Here is a 25699-nt window from a genome sequence, read left to right as displayed (position 1 = left end):
CCACTCATCTGGGATTATTACTTCGACACCCGTACACTTGAGGTGTACACGCATATACAGACATGTCAAGTTTTTGGCACCGTTGTCAGGGAGTAGGCGTTTAGAGACACTTTGCACTTTGTTTTTCTTAGCTATTCATTTATTCATTCTATTTCATATTTTCTTATTCTATTATCATTCTGATTTTGTTTCCTTTCTTTTGGTTCAGCTCCAGGTTATGACCCTAGGGAACCCCTCCATACTGATTGAAGGAGATCCTGAGCTCGAACGTACACTTAGAAGAAAAGGGATGAACCTATGCAAGAACAGTCTAATCTAGCTGATTTGGAAGTAGAAGAATCTGAAAACATGGCAGAACAGAATGAGCAGCAGCGGGCATTATATGATTATGCCAGACCTTCAGTATTGGGGACACAATCGAGCATTGTGCGTCCCCCGATTATAGCTAAGAACTTCGAGCTGAAGCCGGCATTCATCCATATGCTGCAGCAATCCGCACTATTTAATGGTTTGACCGATAAGGATCCAAACAGTCATATAGAGAACTTTCTCGAGGTGTGTGATATGCTGAAGATAAACGGGGTGATGGATGATGCCATCAAGTTGAGAGCTTTCCCATTTTCCTTGAAAGGGAGAGCGAAGCAGTGGCTACACTCATTACCTAGAGCATCAATTACCACATTGGAGGAGATGGTAGAAGCTTTTCTTGGCCGTTATTTCCCTCCCGAAAAATCTGCAAAGCTTAGGAATGAGGTCTCATCCTTTGTATAATTAGAATTGGAGTCTCTATTTGAGACATGGGAAAGGTTCAAGGAGCTCCTGAGAAAGTGCCCGCAACACGGATTCCCAGAGTGGATGATTGTTGAGACCTTTTACAACAGTCTAAATCTGAGTACAAGGCAACTCTTGGATGCGGCAGAAGGAGGTACCTTAGGTAGCAAGACCCCCGGTGAGGCCCGTCAATTAATTGAAGATATGGGGTTAAACAGCTACCAATGGAATGCCAGGGAGAAGAAAAAGGTGGCCAGTCTCCATGAGATAGATGCAGTGACTTCGTTGGCGGCTCAAGTAGAATCATTGAGTAAGAAGTTAGATCTTCTAACTTCGAACAGTGTAGTAGCAGTGATTACTTGCACCGGGTGTGGTGGAGGACATGCTTCCTCTGGTTGCTCGATATCTATTGGTGATGCAACTATGGTTGAGAATGTCGATTTTGTAGGTAATGGCATGAGGATTCAAGGGAACCCATACAGCAACACCTACAATCCAGGTTGGAAGAATCACCCTAATTTTTCGTGGAGTAACCAAGGTCCACAAAAGGCCATGGGGCCACCGGGTTTCCAACAACAAGGCCCAAATGTGGAAAACAGAGTTTTAGGTTTGGAGACCCGAATGACCTATTTGGAGAAGGCCTTGACTAGGTTTGTGCAATTGTCAAATACAAGGTTTGAATCAGTTGAAGCTACACTTCGCAACCATACCGCCTCCTTACATAATATTGAAAATCAAGTGGGGCAGATTACGAAGTCTCTATCTGAAAGGCCACATGGAAGCTTACCGAGTAATACCGAGACCAACTCTAGAGAGCATGTAAAGACGATCACTTTGAGAAGTGGTCGTGAGGTTGACGGTAGGCTTCCTAGTGATAAGCCAAATGAACACGCACATGAGGTTATAAAGGTTGAAGAGGGAACAAGCAAAGAGAAGGAGGTGGCACCCCCATCTTTCAAGCCAAGGATCCCTTATCCCTCTAGATTGAAGAATGACCAAGGGGATGAACAGTACAAGAAGTTCCTGAGTTTGTTCAAGCAACTCCACATCAATATTCCTTTTGTTGAGTCATTGGCCCAAATACCTAAGTATGCAAAATTCTGGAAAGACTTACTGACCAACAAGAGGAAGTTGGAGGAGAGTGCTTTAGTGATCTTAGATCCGTCTTGCTCGGCGGTTTTGCAAAAGAACATGCCGAACAAGAAGAAAGACCTGGGAAGCTTCATCATTCAGTGTAATATTGGCAATCTAGGTGAAGAAATGGCATTGGCGGACTTAGGGGCCAGTATCAACGTCATGCCATACACCTTCTTTCAAAAGCAAGGCTTGGGCGAGCCTAGACCTACTCGGATGACTTTGCAACTAGCGGACCAAACGGTGAGACATCCGAGAGGCATCATCGAAGACATGCTTGCCAAGGTGGGCAAGTACATTTTTCCGGTTGACTTCGTAGTGCTAGACGTCGATGAGGATGCAGATGTACCCTTGATAGTTGGGAGGCCGTTTTTGCGGACTTCCAAGGCATTGATTGACATGGACGTCAGAGAGCTAACTTTGAGAGTTGGAGATGACAAGCTCATATACCGCCTTGCTGAAGCCATGAGGCATTCTCTTGATTTTGATGATACTTTGTAATTTCTAGATGCTAATGATGAGATTGTTGATGAATACATACAGGAAATGTTCAATAGGAATCCATAGGAAGGCTTGTTCAACCAAGAGGAGGACAATGAAGGGATCTTGAAGAAGGTGCTTCAGAAATTAAATAGCGCTAGGAGACGCCACCAGAAACGCTCCAAGGCTGTTAGAGACGTGCGTGAACCGAACAAACTGGGTGAATCATTTCTAGGCAATCCCAAGCCCGACAATTCACCCTCTACCCTCAAAAGATTTTGCTCATCATGTTTCTAAGCCACGGGTAAGAGGAAAACTTTCATCTATGAGCACTCGTGAGGTAAGACAAGGTACGTCAAGCTAAGTGACGTTAAACAAGCGCTTCTTGGGAGGCAACCCAAGTGTTTACTGTTTTCTTAATTTGGTAGTTTAATGTTGCTTGAATATATTATTGAGTGTTGGTGTCTTGATGTTTTATATTTCTGTTGTGATTTTATCGTGGGTTTTCAAGTTCATCATGTGTTTTTATGTGAATTTGGCAATGTTTTAGTCGTTTGAGCTATTTCTCATGTTTTTCATTGGTATAAATTACATATTGGGGCAGGCTCTGAGTGTGTAAACATGTTCAGAAAATTTTCTACAGAGCCTGCAGAATTTTCTAAGGCATCTAGAGAAAACACATGAGCGTGTTGAATTAACACACGCCCGTGGTTTTGTATTGCGAGCTTATCCAGAGAAGGTACAGGGGCGTGGACTCGCCCCTGTGAACGACCATGCAATCCTCGCACGCCCGTGAGTAATTTCCACATGGGCGTGTGAAGTCCTGCAGAGATTGGCAGACTTTCCCGAAAGCACACAGGGGCGTGGACTCGCCCCAGTGGGCGACCTTGTGAAAATCGCACTGGCGTGGGTAATTTCCGCACGCTCGTGCGAATCTCTGCAGAGGAGCTCTCTTCATCCCGAGAATTCACAGGGGTGTGCGCTTGCCCCTGTGAGTTGGGCTTGTGAATGCCCACGCCCGTGCAGAATTTCCACACAGGCGTGCGGAACACTTAGAAATTTTTCTCGGATGTCCAGAGCAGCCACAGGGATGTGCCGCTGATCCTATGGGTCGGGCGCACGGGCGTGGGTATTTCTCACATGCCCATGTATTTGCGTTTAGAGGTAGTGAGTGTTTTCCCGAGAGCACACAGGGGTGTGCACCTGCCCCTGTGAAGCTTTCCTGTTGAGGTACATGGGCGTGTGTAATTCCGCACGCCCATGTGGATGCGCAAAATTCCAAGAGATGCGAGTTTTTCTTTAAAAATCTTTGTAGATTCTCTTCTTCTTCATCTCCAATCACCCAAAAACCACTCCTGATCAACTTCCCGGCCCTTCACCGTTGTTTTGGAGGATTTTTCTTCACATTTCATGCTGATTTTCAGAGTACTATCATCTATTTCATCGGTAACTCTTCTTATCCTCTTTTCTTCGCAAATCCTGGGTTTTTATTGGATTGAGGATCTTGAGTTGTGCCAATTTTCATGATAAAATGTCTTATGCATGTTTAGGAAGTCCTTAGGGGTGGTTTGAAGTTGAATTTTCGGAGGATTAGTGCACAACTGTGCGGTTTTCACACCCCGTAGATCCACACAGGCGTGGGTAATTTCCACAGGCCTGTGTGGAATTCTGCAGTATGTTGTTTCTGAGTTTATTTGATAGTTTCTTCATCATTTATCACAGGAATGGCACCGCACTTGAGGAGGCAAGAAGGCAAGTGCCCTGGGGAGCCTTCACCCGAGTTATTACACATTGTATTTCCGAATCCTGAACATCAAGCTCTTTTCGAGTGGCTATCGGGGCTTAGGTTTGGCCAATCCCGGTTCTTGAACCTAAGTGTGATAAGTGGGATCCAGCGGGGTGATGAGTTAATCAGGGAGTTGGAGACGTTGATGGCTATAGGAGACTGGCAGAGGTTGTTGTCTATACGAGAGCCAGTTTTTCGGCCACTGACTTTGGAGGTGCTGGGGTCTTTTGAGTTTGTGGATGACATACAGTTTAGAGTGTTCGGTCGTCAATTTGCTATGAGTATTTCTAAGTTTTCAGTTCGCATAGGCTTGTACGATGAGGCATACCGAGGAGTATGGACATCTACCAACAGATTACCTTGGCACCTTGAGCCCACAGCAGGCTTACCCGGTCTTGTATGGACAGGGGCAGTATGAACCGGGAGTATCGAAGGCCACATGTTTGTCTCGGCTGAGTTACAGATATTTATTCGCTATCATTAGCAGATCTGTGGATGGCCAAGGTGATAACACTAGTACTCTGAGGCGACAGAGCCTGCTTTATCTGTATTCCATGGCTAGGTCCGTGCCTATTCATCTGGGGCACGTTGTGGCGGATTACATGCGATACCAGGGCCAGAATGGGAGAGTTGGAGTATTATTTGTTGGTCCCTACATTACTAGACTTATTCTGGGGATGGGCTCGGTGATGCTCTTCGGGATACCGATCAAACGGTTATTCCCTCTCCGCTTGGACTCGATACTCTCAGGATGATGGGAGTGGTGCGCAGATATGGGCCTGGAGCTTACATTTTAGCCACTACCACCACTGAGAGCGCCGAGGGCGACAGGGATGCAGTGGAGGGTTCCGCACCGACGGTGACCGAGACCTCAGGGTGCCTAGGTACCCTTTCAGGAGCCTATGATCGTATAGAGAGGCTCGAGACCACTGTGAGTGTTTAGCGGTCTAAGATCATCGAGATGCGGTCGATACAGTCAGCACAGTATGTCTATATGATGGCCCGTTTTGACTTCTTATGACAGCTATTGAGAAGCAGACGCCCAGTCCCTCCAGCATACCCTTTACTACCTCCACCAGCACCCTTTGATCCAGCACCAGCAGCAGCAGAGGATCCAGAGCGTGACATCTACACTTGATTTTATTTTCCTCGTCTTTTACTTCAGCATTTTATTTTGGACTTGTATACTAAGAAAGGACTTTCCTTCTGAGTTTATTTTAATTTTGTATCTCAAGTTGTATTCATTATCTTATCTTTTATATACTCGAGTTATGTTTGTTTTTATTGAGCTTCACTAAACCCCCACATGTATGCGTGCAGATGGTCTTGTCATCATGTGAATTGAGACTTTGTCATGAGCATAGCCAATGTGTTTCGGCACTTGGCCATGTGAACTTCACAACCCGTTAGAACAACACTCCCAAGGACTTATGATAAACACCTAAATATATGTATCTTATATGTATTAATCTTGTATTATTTTTGTATATTTTAATAAATTGATGCCCGTTTAAGTCTAAATTGGTTATTTCGATGTTGCAGATCCTAAAAGAGCCGAACCCGCATGGAGCCCGTATGGACCTGATAGGGTATATAGTGGACTAAATTTCTAGGGAAAAGGGGGACGTTTTTGGAGAAAGCTTTTTGGGGAGTTCTTGGAGCCGACTTCCACCAGTTCAGGGGAGGCAAGATCACATGTTTTGGATAAGGGGAATCAAAGGGAGAAGCTTGGTTTGGCTAGATCTTCATTGATCTCTTCTTTGGGAGCTTGTAGACGACGAGGGAAACCGTCCCGATATTGGCGTCCGTGGAAGCTTTCCACCTAACTTGGCTTGTCATCTCACTTCTATTGTTGAGGGAGTTTTCTTATGCCATTTATAGTTGTTTTCATGGACCTATTGTTTGTATTTGTCTGCATTAATGAGTAAACCCCAAGGTCACCAGATGTGGGTGAACCTTGGGGTGAACTTGTATATTTGGATGTTCTAATTTTGTCTATTGCAATTGTTGTGTGTTTGTGATTCATTCTTGGTGCATTTGATGTGTTGCTTACATGAGAACTCTGTAAACCAACTCCTAGATTGTACTTGGTAGCGTGACCATCACCCTTGTACTAGACACACCAAGTTTGGAAGGGATTCATGTACGAATATGCCGTGACCATCCGGTATTTTGTACCCCTCCAACATTAGGGCTAGACCAAGTTGTGTTCCGGCTCTAATTAGAGATTTCTCCCTTGTTAATACAATTGTATGAGGATTTCATCGGAAGAAATTCCATATCAATACTTATACCGGATTAGGGGTAAATTGTCGTGACCATCGGGTTGATCTAATTTAGGAAATCTCTAGGTCTAAACCTTCAATTGCATGACATTCCTAGAATCCTTTAAACTTCAGTAGCCCCTAGGGAATCCGCATCTGTGACCATTTCATTCCCCTAATTTTATACCCTTGCCTTGTTTTAGACTCCACTTGTAGTTCTTTCATTTTAATTAATAGATTAGAGAACCCCTTCGAATCTTTCGGCTAGACAATACGCGAAGAGGAAGTAAGGGTAGATCCTTGAGCCTAGGGAATACGATCCTCTCGTTCTCGCACGAGAGGTATTACTTGACGACTCTATGCTCTTGTGGATCGTGCATCAAGTTTTTGGTGTCGTTGCCGTGGAAGCACAAAGAATACTCGGAAACTTAGAGCTTATTGATTTAGCCATTGTTTCTTTTATTTTGCACATTTGTTTTATTTTATTTCTTTTTTGTATATACATTTCCATTCATATGAAATTATTTTCTGCTTTAAATATTTCTCTTTGTTTAACATTTCCCAGTTAGTTATTATCCACTATAATCATGGCTGCAGCTAGCGGTTGGGATGACGCTTCCTGTCTGCAGATCCTGTACTTGAATTTCCCACTTGAATCTCTAGCTGAATTTGAACTGGAGGGAATTATGAGTACACACATTCTGGAAAGTTGGAGACGGTCTGAGCGTTACAATGTGGCTAGAACCGTACCCCTAGGAGAACTTGACATACAGGACCTATTCACGCATTATATGAAGTCCAACAGTGTGTTGCCAGTAGTTAAGCTTACTCCACCTGACCTCTCCTCCATCCCCACCCATGAGGAAGAAAGGAACAAGTCCAATGATTCTCTCGTACTAGTTCGGCAAAATGAAGAGGAAATAGATCTTATGGTGGGAAGTAACTCAGGGTCATCCGGATGTGAGATTCACGTTATGGAAGAGTGCATGGATAGTGGTAGCTCTACGGAATATGAGTATAGAGGGTTCGAGGATATTAATCTCGGGAAGTTTGGGCGATTAAAATCATCAATTGAGGAACCGCTAGAATTAGAACTAAAGCCACTTCTTGAACACTTGGAGTATGCATTTCTGGTAGAGGGATCAAAACTTCTAATCATCATTGCCTCAAATCTGACCCCTAAGCAAAAATTCGACCTTCAAAGTGTGTTAAAGAAGTACAAAAAAGCAATTGCGTGGAAGATTTCAGATATTAAAGGAATTAGGCCTTCCTTTTGTACACACAAGATTCTCATGGAAGATAATCATAGGCCGACAGCTATACCCCAGAGACGGTTCAACCCTAATATGAAAGAAGTAGTACGCAGTGAGGTGATTAAACTTCTTGATGCAGGCATCATCTATCCTATCTCTGACAGTGAGTGGGTGAGCCCAATGCAAGTAGTGCCGAAAAAGGAAGTAATGACGGTGGTCACTAATGAAAAGAATGAATTAGTCCCCACTAGAACGTTCACAGGATGGCGGGTGTGCATAGAGTATAGAAAACTCAATGACGCTACTAGAAAATACCATTTTCCTCTACTTTTCATTGACCAAATGCTTGAACGACTAGCGGGGCACTCATATTACTGTTTCTTGGATGGTTTCTCCGGGTACTTTCAAATCCCACACCGCACGGAGCCCCTGAGGCTTTCAGGCTAGATTTTCCAGCCCATGCGGGCACCGGACTTTTATTCTTATTATTATTACTGGATATCAAAACCATAAGGAGCCATGAGTTCCCATATGACATAAGCGCTCTTGGGTGCGGTGGGCCATTCCATCAAAGATTTGAGATGGGGCCCAATCTCATATTTGATGGTCGGCGTGGTAATAGGCTTCGCTTCGTAGACTGTTTTCCCAGCCGTTGCAAAGACTTCTCGAGAACGGTCAGGGGCGGCGCGGGGATGCGATTCGCCAAGCTACGGCAAACTAAGCCGTCCGGCCCTACCGGCCTGCATGGCACCCACATGGGCTGGGCAGCCCATTAAAGGGGCGTTCTCCCCCTTTTTCTCTCTACTCTAACCTCCATCTTCTCCTCTTTGTTTTCTATCATTTGTCTTTCACTCTACCTCACTTCTCCACCATTTTTCTTGGCTTTTTCTTCTCTAATATCCTCTCCTCCATCTTGCAAACTCAATCTTCGGATTTAATTGAAGTTTTACCATCTTTTTCACCAGATCTCTCCACTCTAAGCTTTCAAGCCCTAATTCAAGATTTTGCTAAAAACTTGGTTTTTGTTGTGTTTTTATTTTATCCTTGAAGTATGAATGACATGATTGATTGCTATGATGTGGTGTGTGCTTAATTCCTTGACTTTTTCCTTCATTTGTAAATTTTGTGAAGCTCCATGTCTAGGAGAAACTCTTGAAAAAAAATTTCATGAGTTACTGTAGCAAATGCTGAATTTTTCATTCTTCACATTGAAAATGTTGTGCATTCAATTTTTTCTTAATTCTATGATGATGTGGATATCTACTATGATATTAATCATGAAAATCTTGGTTTGATCTTGTGTTTTTGTGGTATAGGAATGCCGGTCAAGCAAGTTTTATCAAAGCGGCCAAGACACGATGCGGCACCTAGTGGAGTGCCATCCTTAGCCTTACCTTAACATAGGGCACGCTACAATCTCTTGAAGTCCAAGCCTTTTGGTATTATCTAGACAATTGAATGTAATGACGTCGAAGTTCTAGGATTGGCCAAGACCGTGTCCGAATTAATCAATCATGATGGTTGGGATAGAATTTTCTCAATTAATGATCCGGCTTACCGTGAGCTCACCTTGGAGGTCGTAAGCACAATCAAATTAGTAAGACGGTCCGGGATAAGTTTCCAAGTCTTTGGGATAATGCGCACCATTAGTGACACACAATTGGGTTGTTTCTTGGGCTTGTATGATGAGGGATTCGGGAACACACCCACATTTCATCATCTTCCTACAGATTTTCCGGCCACCATGACACACACACGGTTTTGGAATATAATCTCTGGCCGGCACACGAATGAGTCAAGGAAAGCATCTCGTCTTCACAATCCCGCACATCGATATGTTCATGCACTCTTAAGTAGAAGTATTGGCGGCCGGGGTGATAGCACTAGGGTAATCACACGCTCTGACTTACTCATGCTATACAATATCATTGAGCGTTACTTGATCCACCTTGGTCACCCCTTTGCCGAGTTGTTTGTTCATCAGGGTACTTACACACGCCTTGGATCTATTTTTGCTGGACCGTATATTACACGTATGATTCGAGGTATGGGTTTGATCGAGCACACCCGGGACATGCACATTGTTGATGGATTTTCACCCTTGGGGATGGCTACTATGTTTTCCATAGGGATGGTGGAGAAACGTGGTGACACATATGCCATTATCTGGTACTCAGTCACAGGTGAGCACATCACTGATTCTCCACCACAGTTCGATTCTGAGCCAGACGATGCACCACCTCGTGTTGAGCTTCACCTTCAGGAGATTCAGGGCGAGATTCATTCCCTTCGTCAAGGACATCAAGAGAATATTGAGACACTTAGACAGTTTGCAAGGGATATGCACGAAGTTCTCTCTTTCGTGCGTGGGTCTTCTTCATCCTCTGACACCACCTCATGAACTACCACATCCTTGGCACCTGCTACACCTACTGACAACCACCACCCAGCCTAGGAGCAAGACTTTTCTGAACTTGAGTTTATGTTTTGTATTTCGTATTGTTTTGTAGCTTGCTGGTTGAACTTCTTTTGTTAGCAAGGATTCATTCCCTGCTAGGCTTGTGTTACTTTATTTTGACTAATATGTTTGTTTTCCTTCCCCTTTGATTTCCTTAAGTGTCGTGATCGCTTTGCTTATTTTTGTAGGACCTTTCAAGGATTGTCCCCCACCTCCTTTACTCTTCGCTGGCCTTGTTGCCCACTGACTGCGCTTTCACTGCACAATCTTCATCAACCAAATGGGGCAGTCTCTTTACCATTCCCTTTCATGCTTCATTTAATTATTATTAATTCTGCACCATGTTTTGCTGATTAGTGTACATTGAGGGTAATGCATGATTCTAGGTGTGGGGATGATTTATTTGCCTGCTTACTTCACCAGTGATAGCTATGATTTATTGTTAAGAACCTCCTGGCTTGAATGAATGATAATAATGAGTTGTAGTGTTATTTGTTCTTTAAGGAAGTCATGTTTTCTCTCTAGTGCTTTCTTCACAACTTTAACATAGAACTTCTACCTTGTTTGCCCCAGCTAACCCACTGCTTTTATTTAAAGTGTTAGAGTGGTAAATTTATCCCTCAATGGTCTTTTAAGAGCTTTTGGTTCTTTTGTTCATTTTGCATTATCCCTAAGTGAAGTTTTGAATGAAGGTGCTCAGGAGACATGTATATATTTTTTATCTTAAAAAAAATATGGAAAAATGAAAAAAAAATTAGTCTATGTCAGTATTCCTCTGCTAATTTAGCATGAATGCGTCTATGTAGATTGTAATCGAGTAAGTGGGGTGGCTCTTGTGCCTAATCAGCATGTGCATCCCTCTGAGAGATTATAAGATATTTTGTGCAATCTACGTTAGGCGGACTCGGAAAAAAAAAGTGCTCTGGACTCTATCATGCATTCACTTAGAAGCTAAAGTATTGACTGTGAACCAAAGGACTCTTGACTTGCCATTGAGGGTGTCTTTAACATTTCTAACACCAGTAGTCATTAAGTGTGGCATGAATAGGGAGAGCGAGGGATGAAGTATACACATACTCACGAGGAAAACACTCTAGAGGAATAATGACTATCTCTACTGAGTTGGTTATTGTGCAACTCATTTTCTTGATTTCATCTCATCTGTGCCTGTGGGGTTCTTCACTGTTTGAGCTTAAGGTTGTACATTTAGCCGTTTATCTTCTTGCCCCTATTCTTTCATATGTGTTAGCTTGGGGACAAGCAAACGCCTAGGTGTGGGGATGTTTGATAAACATCTAAATGTACGTATTTTATATGTATTAATCTTGTATTATTTATGTATATTTTAATGAATTGATGCCCGTTTAAGTCTAAATTGGTTATTTCGGTGTTGCAAATCCTAAAAGAGCCGAACGAAGCTCAAAAATGCAAATTGGACAAATTCGACAGGGTAGTGTAGCGGAGTCACTATTCATGCTGCGGGGCATTCGGCTGTGAGCTTCACGGGGTCCATGCACCCGCATGAGTGCCTGTGAGGTTTGCTGGAAATTAACAAATCTCAGTACTTTAGCAAAACAATGTAGCAGAAACAATGAAGCAAAAGCATTGTAGCTGAGTACTGTAGCACCGACACTTTTTCTAGGCAAAATGGCAGTGAGCTTCATGGGCTCCAAGCTCCCGCATGGAGCCCGTATGGACCTGACGGGGTATATAGTGGACTGAATTTCTAGGGCAAAAAGGGGACGTTTTTGGAGAAAGCTTTTTGGGGAGTTCTTGGAGCCGACTTCCACCAGTTCAGGGGAGGCAAGATCACATGTTTTGGATAAGGGGAATCAAAGGGAGAAGCTTGGTTTGGCTAGATCTTCATCGATCTCTTCTTTGGGAGCTTGTAGACGACGAGGGAAACCGTCCCGATCGTGGCGTCCGTGGAAGCTTTCCACCTAACTTGGCTTGTCATCTCACTTCTATTGTTGAGGGAGTTTTCTTATGCCATTTATAGTTGTTTTCATGGACCTATTGTTTGTATTTGTCTGCATTAATGAGTAAACCCCAAGGTCACCGGATGTGGGTGAACCTTGGGGTGAACTTGTGTATTTGGATGTTCTAATTTTGTCTATTGCAATTGTTGTGTGTTTGTGATTCATTCTTGGTGCATTTGATGTGTTGCTTACATGAGAACTCTGTAAACCAACTCCTAGATTGTACTTGGTAGCGTGACCATCGCCCTTGTACTAAACACACCAAGTTTGGAAGGGATTCATGTATGAATATGTCGTGACCATTGGGTATTTTGTACTTCTCCAACATTAGGGCTAGACCAAGTTAAAAGGGATACTCTTGACGCCTCACATTGTGTAGGGTTGCTTGAAGCTCCAGGGATTCCAAGTGATAGACCCTATTCCCTAATATAGATCTAACTTTTTGGTCCAGGTGAAATATCCTCTAGTCACAATTAAGCCCCAGCACTAAGGATTACTTCAACACTTCACTCTGTTGCTCGTGTAACTAAGCCCCAGTTGAGTTTGTCTCTAAGCACTTCACTCTATCATGACCGCAAAGAACTCTTGGAACATGGAGGTAGGATAAATCACATCGGAAGGAAAATAGGGCGTTCCTCTACCTCTCGACTCACCCTCTCGACCCTCTTCAACCTTGCTTTGTCTAATCCTAAAGAAGTATCACTCATTCATAAGGGTTACAAAGATAAAGTCTCAATTCTAGTGTTACTCTAAGGGAAAATCAAATCAACAAGCATTCGAAGTTGAAACTTAATTAAAATATTAATTAAAGAAGCATAATAAGAGTCAATGAAACAAAATCATCCTAGGGTTTACAAGTCCAAGCACCCACTAGGGGTTTAGCTCTCCATGGAGTAATACAAAAACAAATATGAAATTAAGGATAAGTGCAATCAATCCATAGAATCGATGCCGACGAAAGCTCCCCCAATATTTCTCCTCCAAAGGAACTCGATGTTGAAGGCCTTAGAACCGCTCCAAAAACCTATCAAAAGCCTCTCCAAACACTAGCCGCTTCTCTCAGAAGATGGGCCAAAGATAGGAAAACGATCCCCAAATAAAACTCTCAAAGCTCCCGAATCCAATTTTTTCATCGAGGCCACATGAATGGGCACACATCCATGCGGCAGATCATGTCGTGTCTTCAATAAAACCACATTGACGAAGCTCTTGATAATGTTGTACAAGTCGGAACATATGAGTTTAACTGTCTTTGTGCCCCTCCACGTTGTATATTTACTTAAGCACAATGGAGGTTGGCACACACCCACATGTCTTTGAGCACAACTTGTGTCTTCACGTTTGTTCAATCCAAGAACTTCATCAACAATTGCATCCACAATCTACTTTTGCTTCCTTTCTTCAAAACTTGTCTCCACAACCCTAAATGCATAAAAGAACACAAATACACACGAATGACCTATAAAATCTGAGAAAAGTAATGCTCAATGTAACAAAAGTATACTTTATATTACTTATACACAAGCACTTATCAAATGCTTATCAATTGCCCTATCTACGGCATCAGCGGGGTTTCTTTGCTAATAGTTGACAAATATCCTAATAATATCCATTGAACTAATAGTTAAATATTTTACACATTGTATGATTATATGTTTTATTAATTGATAATAACTTCTAATATGGTTAAACTTCCAGGCAATTTCACAATATGTAAGTATGTGCGACATGTAGCTCATTTTTCGATAGCCACCTAATCTTTGGACGACCCTGACCTCGACCAATGCAATTGAATATGGAGGAAGATGGGAAAATATCATTGCTCACACCGTCATCATTTCATACAATTTCCTTGTCCTACAAGACATGTGAAGTTGACACACCCCTTGTGTGTGACTTGCAAGTGCACGAGTTTGTCAGAATAATAAATCCCAGGTGAGTGGGGTATCGTATCCACAGGGAATAAGAAATAGAAACACCAAGATTGTTAGTTAACCAAGCGAAAATATAACAATGATTGTGTTGATAAGATGTAATGTAGACAAAATAAAAGAAATAAGAAAGAGAGGCACAAATAAGTGAAAGGGAAGGCAATCGATAAGAAGTGGGGTACTCGGATATTGTTCCTCCTAGGATTATCACTTCAAGTGCAAAACCATCTATTATGCTTCCTAACTAATGCTCAATGAGTCATGGACATCCTAAGATACACGGTCCCAAACCTAAGGTCAACCGTGACTAACTCTACACTATGCCCAGTGGAGAAATCGATCAGTCTCAACACCTCACACTGTGTAAAGTCAAAAGAAGCTCTAGGGATTCCAAGTGATAAACCCAATTCCTATATGTAGACCTAACCCTTTGGTCCAAACGAAAGGCTCCTAGTGACAATTAACCCCCAGATACTAAAGTTCACTTCAACGCTTCACTCTGTTGCTTGCACAACTAAGCCGCAACGGAGTTCATCCTTTAGCACTTCACTCTATTGTGACCGCAAAGAACTCTAGGAAATAGAGGTAGGATAAATCACATCGGAAAGGAAAGGGGACGCTCCGCTACCTCTCAACTCACCCTCTCGACCCTCTCTAATCTAGCTTTGTCCAACCCTCATTGTGTGTCACTCATCCACAAAGGCTACCAAGATGGACTCTCAACCCTAGTGTCACTCTAAGAGAGAAATCATTTAACAAGCATTCAAGATTGGAACTCAATTAAAGACATCAATTATGGAAAAAATAATAAAAGATTAATGAAACAAATACATCCTAGGGTTCACAAATCCAAGTACCCACTAGGTGTTTAGCTCTCCATGAAGCAAGATACAATCAATAGTAAAATCAAAAGTAAAAACAAGTAATCCATAGGAAAACCCCCTCTGTAGTCATGTCGATGGTCTTGTGGAGTAGCCTCATCCTGTCCAAAGGTTCCCTCGTCAAGCCTAAGGCACACCTCGCCGGATCGGTGCAGATGAAAGCTCCCCCAATAGCTATCTTCTAAGAGAAACGCAGTGTTAAAGCCGTAGAACCACTCCAAAAGCCTTCCTAATACCTCTCTAAACCCTAACCGCAAGCCTCTCAAGAGTTGGAGAAAAGATGGGAAAAAGGTTCCTCAAATTAGGCTGAATCGCGGCTTTAAATAGGCTGGAATCGGGCATCCACACGGCCCTGTGGATGTTCCACATGCCCATATGGAATTTCCACACGCCCCTGTGAAAATTCCACACATGCATGTGGATTCTCTGTAATCCTGATTTTCTGCAGGCTTTGAACAGTAACAGCTACAGTGTATTGTTGCATTGTTTTGTTATAGTAACCTACTACAGTACCAGCCAAAATACGCCCAATTCCACTTTTTTCATTGAGGTAACATAAACGGGCACATGTTTATGCCATAGATCGCGTCGCTTCTTCAATAAACAGACTCATTGGTAATGATCTTACTATCATTGCACGAGTTGGAATACTCAAATGTGACTGCCCTTGTGCCCCTCCAAACCATGTGATTGTTTGAATACACGGAGGTTAGCACACATTCATGTATCTTTGAATCTAACTTGTATCTTCGCGTTTGTTCCTTCCAAGATTTCATAAAATAGTGCATTCACGATCTACATTAGCTTCTTTCTTACATATTTGGGTCCACAACCTTACATGCACCAAAGTAACACAAATACACATGTATTAGCTCTAAAACCTAATAAAAGTAATGCTTAACGCAAGGAAAGAATACTTTATATTCTTAACACACAAGCACTTATCAAACTCCTTCACACAGATGCTTTTGCTTGTCCTCAAGCAAAATAAAACATTGAAGCATAGTAGAAGAAAATCTTGAAAGTGCTTAGCCTTAGGTTCTCCAAAGCATGTAAGAAGAGCATTCTTTAAGTAAGGGAAATTTCAACACTAAATACGAAAAAAACAATGCTCTAGCTAAAAATTTGAATCAAAAAGGACAACAACCCCGAAATCGTGTAAGTATGTGTAAACTCACTCAATTCAACCCAAAGTATACTCCTCAAAGTTCTAAGTAATAAGGGACTTATTTATCTAAAAAACACAACAAAAATAAAGGAATGGTAGTAGCTTCACACATCCTCTAAGGTAGCCCCTTCCAAAGCGGCTACTAATGTGGCTTTCACACTTTCAAGGTGGTAGCTCTTTCTACCGTGGTAGTAGCTTTCACTCATCCCATGAGATAGCTTTTTCTCTCATTAGGGCATAACTAGTATCCGACTTATGAGAGTAGCTTTATACTTCATAGGCGGTAGCTCTTTTCACCCCCAATGCACACAAACAAGTATAAACTATTTCTCTATTTCATTTTTTTTAACAAAACAAGAAACATAACTAATTAGTCTCTTAAACATCAAACTTGACTTTCCAAAAGAGTTTATTGAGCGAGATGTGCCACAAGTGTTAATCGGGCAAAAATTCCTAGAAATTCAAGTAAAAACTAGAGCTTGAAAACATTCATTGTTAAAAATTCTCCTAAACACAAGAATACCATCATTGCAACTAAGGTGAACCGCCATTGACTACGTGAGCATGCACAATAAAAGTATAAGTATAAAGGACATGTGTAAAGCGGACTCCCCCCACCCCCCACACATAAGATGTACATTGCCCTCAATGTACACATGCAAACTCATTAACAATTATGACAATCAAGAATATATGTGGAAGTGGCAATCGAAACAGTACTTCCCTGACTCCTAGTGTTGCATTTGATGGAGCTAAATCCTTAGGAGTGAAGTTCCAACAGGTTGTGAAGCACACACAGCCAAATGTAAAACATCTTGGACATGTCCATGACTAGTTGTCAATTCCCATACTTACAAGACCATCTACACGCATACACAAGGGGGTTTAGTGAAGCTCAATAAACAAAAATAAACTCGAGTATATAAAAGTAAACCGATGAAATACAACTCAAGAAAAAAACAAAAGATAAACTCAGAAGGATACTCAGAAGGAGAATCCTTTCTGAGTAGTGCAAGGCCAACAACAATACAAAATAAAATACGGACACAATAAAGAAATAAAGAAAAACGCATCAAGCTTTAGTGTCGCACTCTGGCTGCTCTGCTGTCGCTGCTGGTGTTGGTACATAATCGAATGGTGTTGGTGGATCTGGTGATGGTGATGTTGGAGGAGCCTGAGGGGTCCTCGCTCTCATGATAAACGGTGAGGCAATGTCTCGCTCTAGTAACTGCTATATGGTATCGAGACATGCCATCACCTGTGCATGCTATGCAACCTGTGTCGCCCAAACCTCGGTGATCTCTGTCCGTAGCACCTCCACCGCACTCTTGAGCTTCTCAAATCGATCATAGGCTTGAGAGGGTGAGAACATGCGTACTGGAGGAGGCTCTTGTGCCGCCGGGGGTCCTTCGATCTCTATATGCTCAGGCTGAGGCTTAGGAACCTGATGTGACCCCTCAGTTGCATCACCTCCATCCTCGGCTATCTCTGGGGCAAGTGTAATCAGAACATATATTCCAAGCCCATGTCTGTGCACCAATCCCATCAATCTCAATGTATCCCGGCCTAATAGTGAAGGAACAGTCATCTTCTCAGCCCTACGTTTGGCGTCCAGCAGACCCATGCCTATGACGAGTCTGTTAATGTATAGGCCTAAAAAGATGACACCAACTCTGATGTGCTGGCCCTGGTGGCGCAAATACTCCGCTAGTATGTACCCCTAATGGATCGGCTGACGTTGCACCATCGAATATAGATACAGTAGCTCCTACCAGCTCAGGACTCCAGTACTGTCACCACATCCATTCAATGACCTGCTCAAAATGGGGTGAAGATAGTGGTATACAGGTCAGGAAAGGCACGTGGCCTTAACACCCCTGGCTCATACTATCCCTAGATGAATAAAGTGTTATACATTCACTAAGGAGTCAATGTACCGGGGTAGTCAGTCGGAAGTCGCTCGTACTCCTCAGTGGCCGTAAATATCTCATCATATAGGCCTATCAGGATCTAAAACTGAGTGATGCTCATAACATAGTGATGTCCAAATACCCAAAATTGTGCACGGATGGTTGGCTGCCTGATCAATAGTAACTGTCTCCAACCACCCACCGAAAGGAGATCCTCAACCTCATCAGCTAACTTATCTCCCTGCTGTATATCCCGTAATAAACCCCTTGTCTAGAAAGTCCAAATCTCAACTTCGATAACCACTCAAATCAGACTTGGTGCTCGGGAATAACAAATCCTATATTCCCCGGCTCAAGGGATGGCTCACGCGGATGTTTCTCAGCTTGGTTCTTTGACCGAGGTGTCATATCTGCAAAAATTGAAAAAGAATCGATCAAAGAGGCTCACAAAGTAGTACTGCAAAAATCCACACGATCGTGTGGAATTTCCACACGCCCGTGTGGATCTACATGGCATGAAAACCGCACGGTAGCATGCTAAAAATCCAAAAATACAACTTAAAATCATTTACAAATCCTTTCTAAGCATGCCCAGACTATATGAACAAACAAACAAAGCAACATTCACCATTTCACGAAATTAAAATTCAAGTGTGGTGAAGAAAAAGAGAGAAAAATGGTTTACCGATGAGATGAAGATGAAAATGTTGAAATTGGCCTGAAAACTTAAGCAAAACCTCTCCAAAATGATGATGCAAGGTCGGGAGAACAAATGGGTGCGATCTCTGAAGGTTTGGGAGTGAGCAGATGAAGAAACACGAAGTGGTTTTAAAGAAAACCCGCCCGTGTACCTCCACAGGAGGGCTTCACAAGGGCAGACGCACGCCCCTGAGTGCTCTCGGGATAACACTCTAAACCTCTGAACGCAACCACACGGTGTGCGGAAATTATCCACGGGCGTGTGACTATTGCAAGGTCATTCACAAGGGTGAGTCCACGACCCTATGTCCATTCGGGATGAGCTATGAACGAAAACACACGCCCGTGTGGAAATTCCACACGGCCTTGTGCGTACTCTAGTTAACTTAAAAAAATCTGTAGGCTCTGTAGAAAACTTTTGAACATGTATACATACCCAGAGCCTGCCTTATAATGCAACATTAACCAGAGAAATCATTTAAAGCACGCTCAAATGACTAAGAACTATGCCAAACACATTTTAAGCACACGAGAACACCAAATCATCCACAAGAAAATCATAGCAAACACATCGAAAAGATCTAGACACCAACACTCAAAGCCTTATTCATGCAAATACTAAACTAAACTCTAGAAAAACACTAAAGACTAGTGGTTTCCTCCCAAGAAGCTCTTGTTTAACGTCACTTAGCTTGACGTATCTCGCCTTACCTCACGGGGGCTCATAAATGAAGTTTTCCCTCTTACCCATGACTTGGAAGCATGATGAACATAGTCTTTTGAAGGTACAGGGAGAGTTGTTGAGCTTATTACAACATGAGGGTTCGTTACCCTTGTTCCATTCTTGTGCATTCCCAACAGATTTGAGGCATTTCTTGTGGAGTCTCCTTGCTTGCTTCATCTTCCAGAGTACCTTCTTCACAATCCCCGGGGTAGATGGTACTTTTTCCTCTAGACCAAGTATCATTACTTTTTCCTCCTACACTTCTTGGTCTAGCAACCCCTCATACAGGTCCAGATACAACATTTCCTTCACATATTCATCAATTAGTTCATCAGTAGTGTCAAGAAAGTAGAGAGTATCATTAAAGTCAAGAGAATGTCGTATGGCTTCGGCGAGGAGGTAGGCCAACTTGTCATCGCCCATCTTCAGTGTCAACTCTCTACCGTCCATGTCGATCAGTGCCTTGGAAGTGCACAAGAAAGGCCTCCCAAGTATCAAAGAAACATCCGCATCCTTATCAACATCCAACAACATGAATTCTACAGGAAATATATACTTGTCAACTTTGACAAGCACGTCTTCAATGATGATCCTCAAATGTTTCACCGTTCGGATGGTCAATTGTAATATTATCTGAGTGGGCCTAGGCTCTCCCAAGCCTAGCTTCTGAAAGAACATGTGTGGCATGTCGTTGATACTGGCCCCTGAATTGCCAATGTTGCATGGGACGATGAAGCTTCCGGGGTCTTTCTTCTTGTTCGGCATATTCTTTTGCAACATCGCTGAACAAGAGGTATCTAGAATTACTGATGCATTCTCTTCCAACTTCCTCTTGTTGGTCAAAAGATCTTTTAAGAACTTAGCATACCGAGGCATTTGAGACGCCTTCATAAAAGAAATGATCATGTGCAATTGCTTGAATAGACCCAAGAACTTCTTGTATTGCTCATCATTTTGGTCATTATTCAATCTTGAAGGATAAGGGATTCTTGGCCAGTTAGGTGGGGGTACCACCTCTTTCTCTTTTTTCGCTCTTTCCTCAACCTCCACGACCTCGGGTGCTTCAACATTGGGCTTCTAACAACACCCCTTGCGTGTGACCTGCAAGTGCACGGGTTTGTCGAAGTAATAAATCCCAAGTGAGTGGTGTATCATATCCACAGAGAGTAAGGAATAAAAATACTAAAATTGCTACTTAACCAAGCGAAGATGAATAATGATTGTGTTGATAAAGTGTAATGTAAATAGAAACAAAAGAAATAAGAACGAGAGACCCAAGTAAGTGAGAGGAAAGGCAATCGACGGAAGTGGGGTACTTGAACAATGCTCCCTCTAGGACTAATGTTTCAAGTGCAAGACCTACTATTATGCTTCATAACTAATGCTTAATGAGTCATGGAAATCCTAAAGCATACAGTCCCAAACCTAAGGTCAACCGTGACTAAGTCTACACTATGTCCTGGTAGAGAAATCACTCAGTCTCAACACCTCACACTATACAAAGTTGCATGGAGATCTAGGGATTCCAAGTTATAAACCCTATTCCTATGTGTAGATCTAACCCTTTGATCTAGGTGAAAGACCCATAGTCACAATTAAGCCCAAGATACTAAAGTCACTTCAACGCTTGACTCTATTGCTTGCGCAACTACACCCCAGCGGAGTTTATCCTTTAGTTGTTCACTCTATTATAACCGCAATGAACTTTAGGAATTGGAGGTAGGATAAATCACATCGGAGGAGAAAGGGGAAGCTCTGCTACCTCTCAACTCATCCTCTCAGCCCTCTCCAATCTAGCTTTGTCTAACCCTCATGGCGTGTCACCCATCCACAAAGGTTACCAAGATAAACTCTCAATCCTAGTGTCGTTCTAAGGGAGAAATCATTCAACAAGCATTCAAGATTGAAGCTCAATTAAAGACATCAATTAAGAAAAGCATAATAAAAGGTCAAAGAAACATTAACATCCTAGGGTTTACAAAATCCAAGTACCCACTAGGGGGTTTATCTCTCCATGGAGCAAGATACAATCAATAATGAAATCAAAAGTAAAAACAAGTAATCCATAGGAAAACCCCCTCAGTAGTCATGTTGATGGTCTTGTGGAGTAGCCTTTTCTTCTCCAAAGGTCCCCTTGTCCGGCCTAGGGCACACCTTGCCGGATCAATGTCGACGAAAGGTCCCCCAATAACCTTCTTCCAAGCAAAGCGAGATGTTGAATCCATAGATCTACTCCAAAGACTTGACAAAACCTCTCAAAACCCTAGCCGACGGCCTCTCAAAAGATGGAGAAAAGTTGGAGAGAAGGGTGAAAGATTCCCCTCAAAATCGGGCTGAACCGTAGCTTAAATAGGGCTGGAATCGGGCATCCACACGCCCCTATGAATTTTTCACATGGGCATGTGGAATTTCCACACGGGCATGGGGAATTTCCACACGCCCGTGTGGATTCTCTAGAAACCTGATTTTCAGGTAGTTATGAATAGTTACTGCTACATTGATTTGCTATAGTGATTTGCTACAGTATGTACCACAGTACTCTGCCAAAACACTCCCAATTTCACACTTTTCATCGAGGAAACATAAACGGGCACACATTTGTGCCGTAGATCACAACTCTTCTTTAATCAAATGCCTCATCGGTGAAGATCTTGCTATCAATACACAAGTCAGGATACGCAAATGTGACTACCTTCATGCCCCTCCAACTCATTGTAATGAATTGAATACATGGAGGTTGGCATACATTCACGTATCTTAGAGCCCCACTTGTGTCTTCCCGTTTGTTCCGTCTAAGATTCCACCAAATAGTGCGTTCGTGATCTACTTTTGGCTTTTTTTTCTTAATACTTAGCTTCATAACCCTACATGCGCAAAAGAACACAAATACACATGTATTAGCACTTAAACCTGATAAAATTAATGCTTATAGTAAGGAAAGAACACTTCGCATTCTTAACACACAAGCACATATAAGCTCCTCACTAGGAAGCCTACCCTCGACCTCACGACCACTTCTCAAAGTGATCGCCTTCACATGTTCTCATGGATTGGTCTCAGTGTTACTCGGCAAGCTTCCTTGTGGTCTCTCCTATAAAGACTTCGCAATTTACCCCACTCGATTCTCTAAATTGTACAAGGAAGCGGTGTGGTTGCGAAGTGTAGCTTCGACTGACTGAAAGCAGCTATCTGATGATTGAACAAATTTGGTTAAAGCTTTCTCTAGATCTGTTATCCGAGTCTCCAAACCTGAAACTCTATTCTTCATGTTTGGAGCTTGTTGTTGTTGAAAACCCGGTGGTGCCATAGCCTTTTGCTCCCCTTGGTTACTCCATGAGAAATTAGGGTGGTTCCTCCACCTTTGGTTGTAGGTTTTGCTATAAGGATTACCTTGTACCCTTCCAGAGTTACCCACAAAGTCTACTTGTTTAATTGGGGCTGAAGTAGTAATCGAAATAGGACAATTAGACGGCCTATGTGAACCCCCACAACCATTACAACTGGTGATAGAAACTACCCTTGGTGAAGTCAATGTGTCCAATTTTTTGCTCAATGCCTCTACTTGGGCTGCCAAGGATGCAACTGCATTGATCTCATGGAGTCCGGTCACTTTCTTCCTTTCCCTCACATTCCATTGGTAGCTATTCATGGCCTTTTCTTCTACTAACTATCAGGCTTCATCAGGGGTCTTGGTTCCCATTGTACCTCCTGCGGCGGCATCTAGAATTTGTATGGTACTTGGATTCAACCTATTGTAAAAATTTTGAATGATCATCCATTCAGGAAATCCGTGTTGGGGACACTTCCACAAGAGATCCTTGAATCGCTCCCACGTCTCAAACAAGGATTCAAGCTCCATCTGAACAAACGACGATATCTCATTACAAAGCTTTGTTGACTTTCTCGGAGGGAAGTACCTTGCAAGGAAAGCTTCAACCATCTCATTCCAAGTCATGATAGATGCTTTTGGCAAGGAGTGAAGCTACTGCTTGGCTCTTCCTTTGAGAGAGAATGGGAAAGCCCTCAATCTGATAGCATCATCCGAAACTTTGTTGATCTTCAGCATGTCACAAACTTCCAAGAAGTTTTCAATGTGATTGTTTGGATCCTCATCGGCCAAAATATTGAACTGAGTTGACTGCTAAATCATCTGGATGAATGCTGGTTTTAGCTCGAAATTTGGAGCTGTAATCGGGGGTCGCATAATACTAGATTGTGTGCCCAAAACTGAGGGGCTGGTATAGTCAGAAAGTATTCTCTATTGTTCATTCTGCTCTTCCATATTGTCTGACCCTTTGATGAGCGATCCGCAAGTGCACGGAGTTGTCAAGTAATACCCCTCGTGCGAGCACGAGAGGGTCGTATTCCCTGGGCCCAAGAATCTACTCTTACTTCCTCTTTGCGTATTGTCTAGCCGAATGATTCGAAGGGTTTCTCTAATCTATTACTTGAAATAAAAGAACTACAAATGGAGTCTATGATAAGGTAGGGGTATAAAATTAGGGGAAAGAAATGGTCACGGATGCGGATTCCCTAGGGGCTACTAAAGTGCAAAGGATGCTAAGAATGTCATGCAATTGAAGGTTTGGACCTAGAGATTTCCTAAATTAGATCAACCCGATGGTCACGGCAATTAACCCCTAATCCGGTATAAGTATTGACACGCAATTTCATCCGATCAAATCCTCATACGATTGCATTAACAAGTGGGGAAATCCCTAATTAGGGGCCGGAACACAACTTGGTCTAGCCCTAATGGTGGAGGGGTGCATGAATACCCGATGGTCACGGCGTATTCGGTACATGAATCCCTTCCAAACTTGGTGTGTCTAGTACAAGGGCGATGGTCACGCTACCAAGTACAACCCTAGCAGCTTGGTTTTACGGAGTTCTCATGTAAGCAACACATCAAATGCACCAAGAATGAATCACAAATACACAACAATTGCAATAGACAAAAATTAAATCATCCAAATACACAAGTTCACTCCCGAGGTTCACCCTGCATCCGGTGACCTTGGGGTCTACTTGTCCATGCAAACAAATACAAGCAACAAGTCCATGAAAACAACTACAAATGGCATAAGAAAACTCCCTCAAACAATAGAAGTAGGAAGACAAGCCAAGCTAGGTGGAAATGCTTCCACGGACGCCGCGATGGGGGCGGCGTCCCTCGTCGTCTACAAACTCCCAAAGAAGAGATTGATGAAGATCTAGCCAAAACCGAGCTTCTCCCTTTGATTTCCCTTCTCCAAAATGTGTGATCTTGCCTCCTAAAGACTGGTGAAAATCGGCTCCAAGAACTGTCACAAAAACTCCTCCCCTTGCCCTAGAAAAATCGGTTTCATTTATATCCCGTCAGTCCATGTGGGCATCCATGCGGGCGCATGGAGCCCGTGAAGCTCACAGCCAAATGCCCAGAAAACATGCCGGTGCTACAGTACTCATCTACAGTATTTCGCTACAATACCAAGTATTGAGAATTTCCAGCAAACCTCACGGGCACCCATGCGGGCGCATGGAGCCCGTGAAACTCACAGCCAAATGCCCGCAGCAAGAACAATGACCTGCTACAATGCCGCTACAATGCCGCTACAGTGCTGGGACCACAAAAATGCCATTTTTGGTGTCGAAATCATCCGATTTACATTTTTGAGCATCGTTTGACACATTTAAGACCTGCAACACCGAAATAACCAATTTAGACATAAAACGGGCATCAATTCGTTAACATATTCACAAATGATACAAGATTAATACATATAAAATACATACATTTAGGTGTTTATCACCCTTCAATATCTATTTAAGCTTGATTAGACAGTTTTTGTACAGGTTCTTTACCCCTTCTTCCGAGTGCACATTCAAATTCAGGATGACCTTCAATGAATATCAAAGGGTTCCCTCGGGTCATAACCTGGAGTTGCACCAAAAGAAAGAAAACAAATCAGAATGATGATACAATAAAGAGATGTGAAATAGAATGAAAGAATGAATAGCTAAGATAGCAAAGTACAAAGTATCTCTAAACGCCTATTCCCCGGCAACGGCGCCAAAAACTTGACACACCCCTTTCGTGTGACCCGCAAGTGCACGGGTTTGTCAAAGTAATAAATCTCAGGTGAGTGGGGTATCGTATGCACAGGGAATAAGGAATAGAAACACCCAAGATTGCTACTTAACCAAGCGAAGATGAAACAATGATTGTGTTGATAAGATGTAATGTAGACAAAGTAAAAGAAATAAGAAAGAGAGGTACAA

General features: G+C 42.7%; 2 non-coding genes across 2 annotated transcripts; one reads left to right on the top strand and one right to left on the bottom strand.

Moving 5' to 3' along the window:
* Nucleotides 1-738: 738 nt before the first annotated feature.
* LOC120268012 lies at nucleotides 739-845 on the bottom strand. Its single transcript, XR_005538682.1, has one exon. It is a non-coding gene; the product is annotated as a small nucleolar RNA R71 (small nucleolar RNA).
* Nucleotides 846-23223: 22378 nt separating this feature from the next.
* LOC120268193 lies at nucleotides 23224-23330 on the top strand. Its single transcript, XR_005538861.1, has one exon. It is a non-coding gene; the product is annotated as a small nucleolar RNA R71 (small nucleolar RNA).
* The last annotated feature ends 2369 nt before the right edge of the window (nucleotides 23331-25699 follow it).

The sequence above is a fragment of the Dioscorea cayenensis genome, chromosome 8 (genome assembly GCF_009730915.1).
Source record: "Dioscorea cayenensis subsp. rotundata cultivar TDr96_F1 chromosome 8, TDr96_F1_v2_PseudoChromosome.rev07_lg8_w22 25.fasta, whole genome shotgun sequence".
NCBI classification, from domain to species: domain Eukaryota; kingdom Viridiplantae; phylum Streptophyta; class Magnoliopsida; order Dioscoreales; family Dioscoreaceae; genus Dioscorea; species Dioscorea cayenensis.
This window is presented reverse-complemented; position numbering and strand designations above follow the sequence as displayed.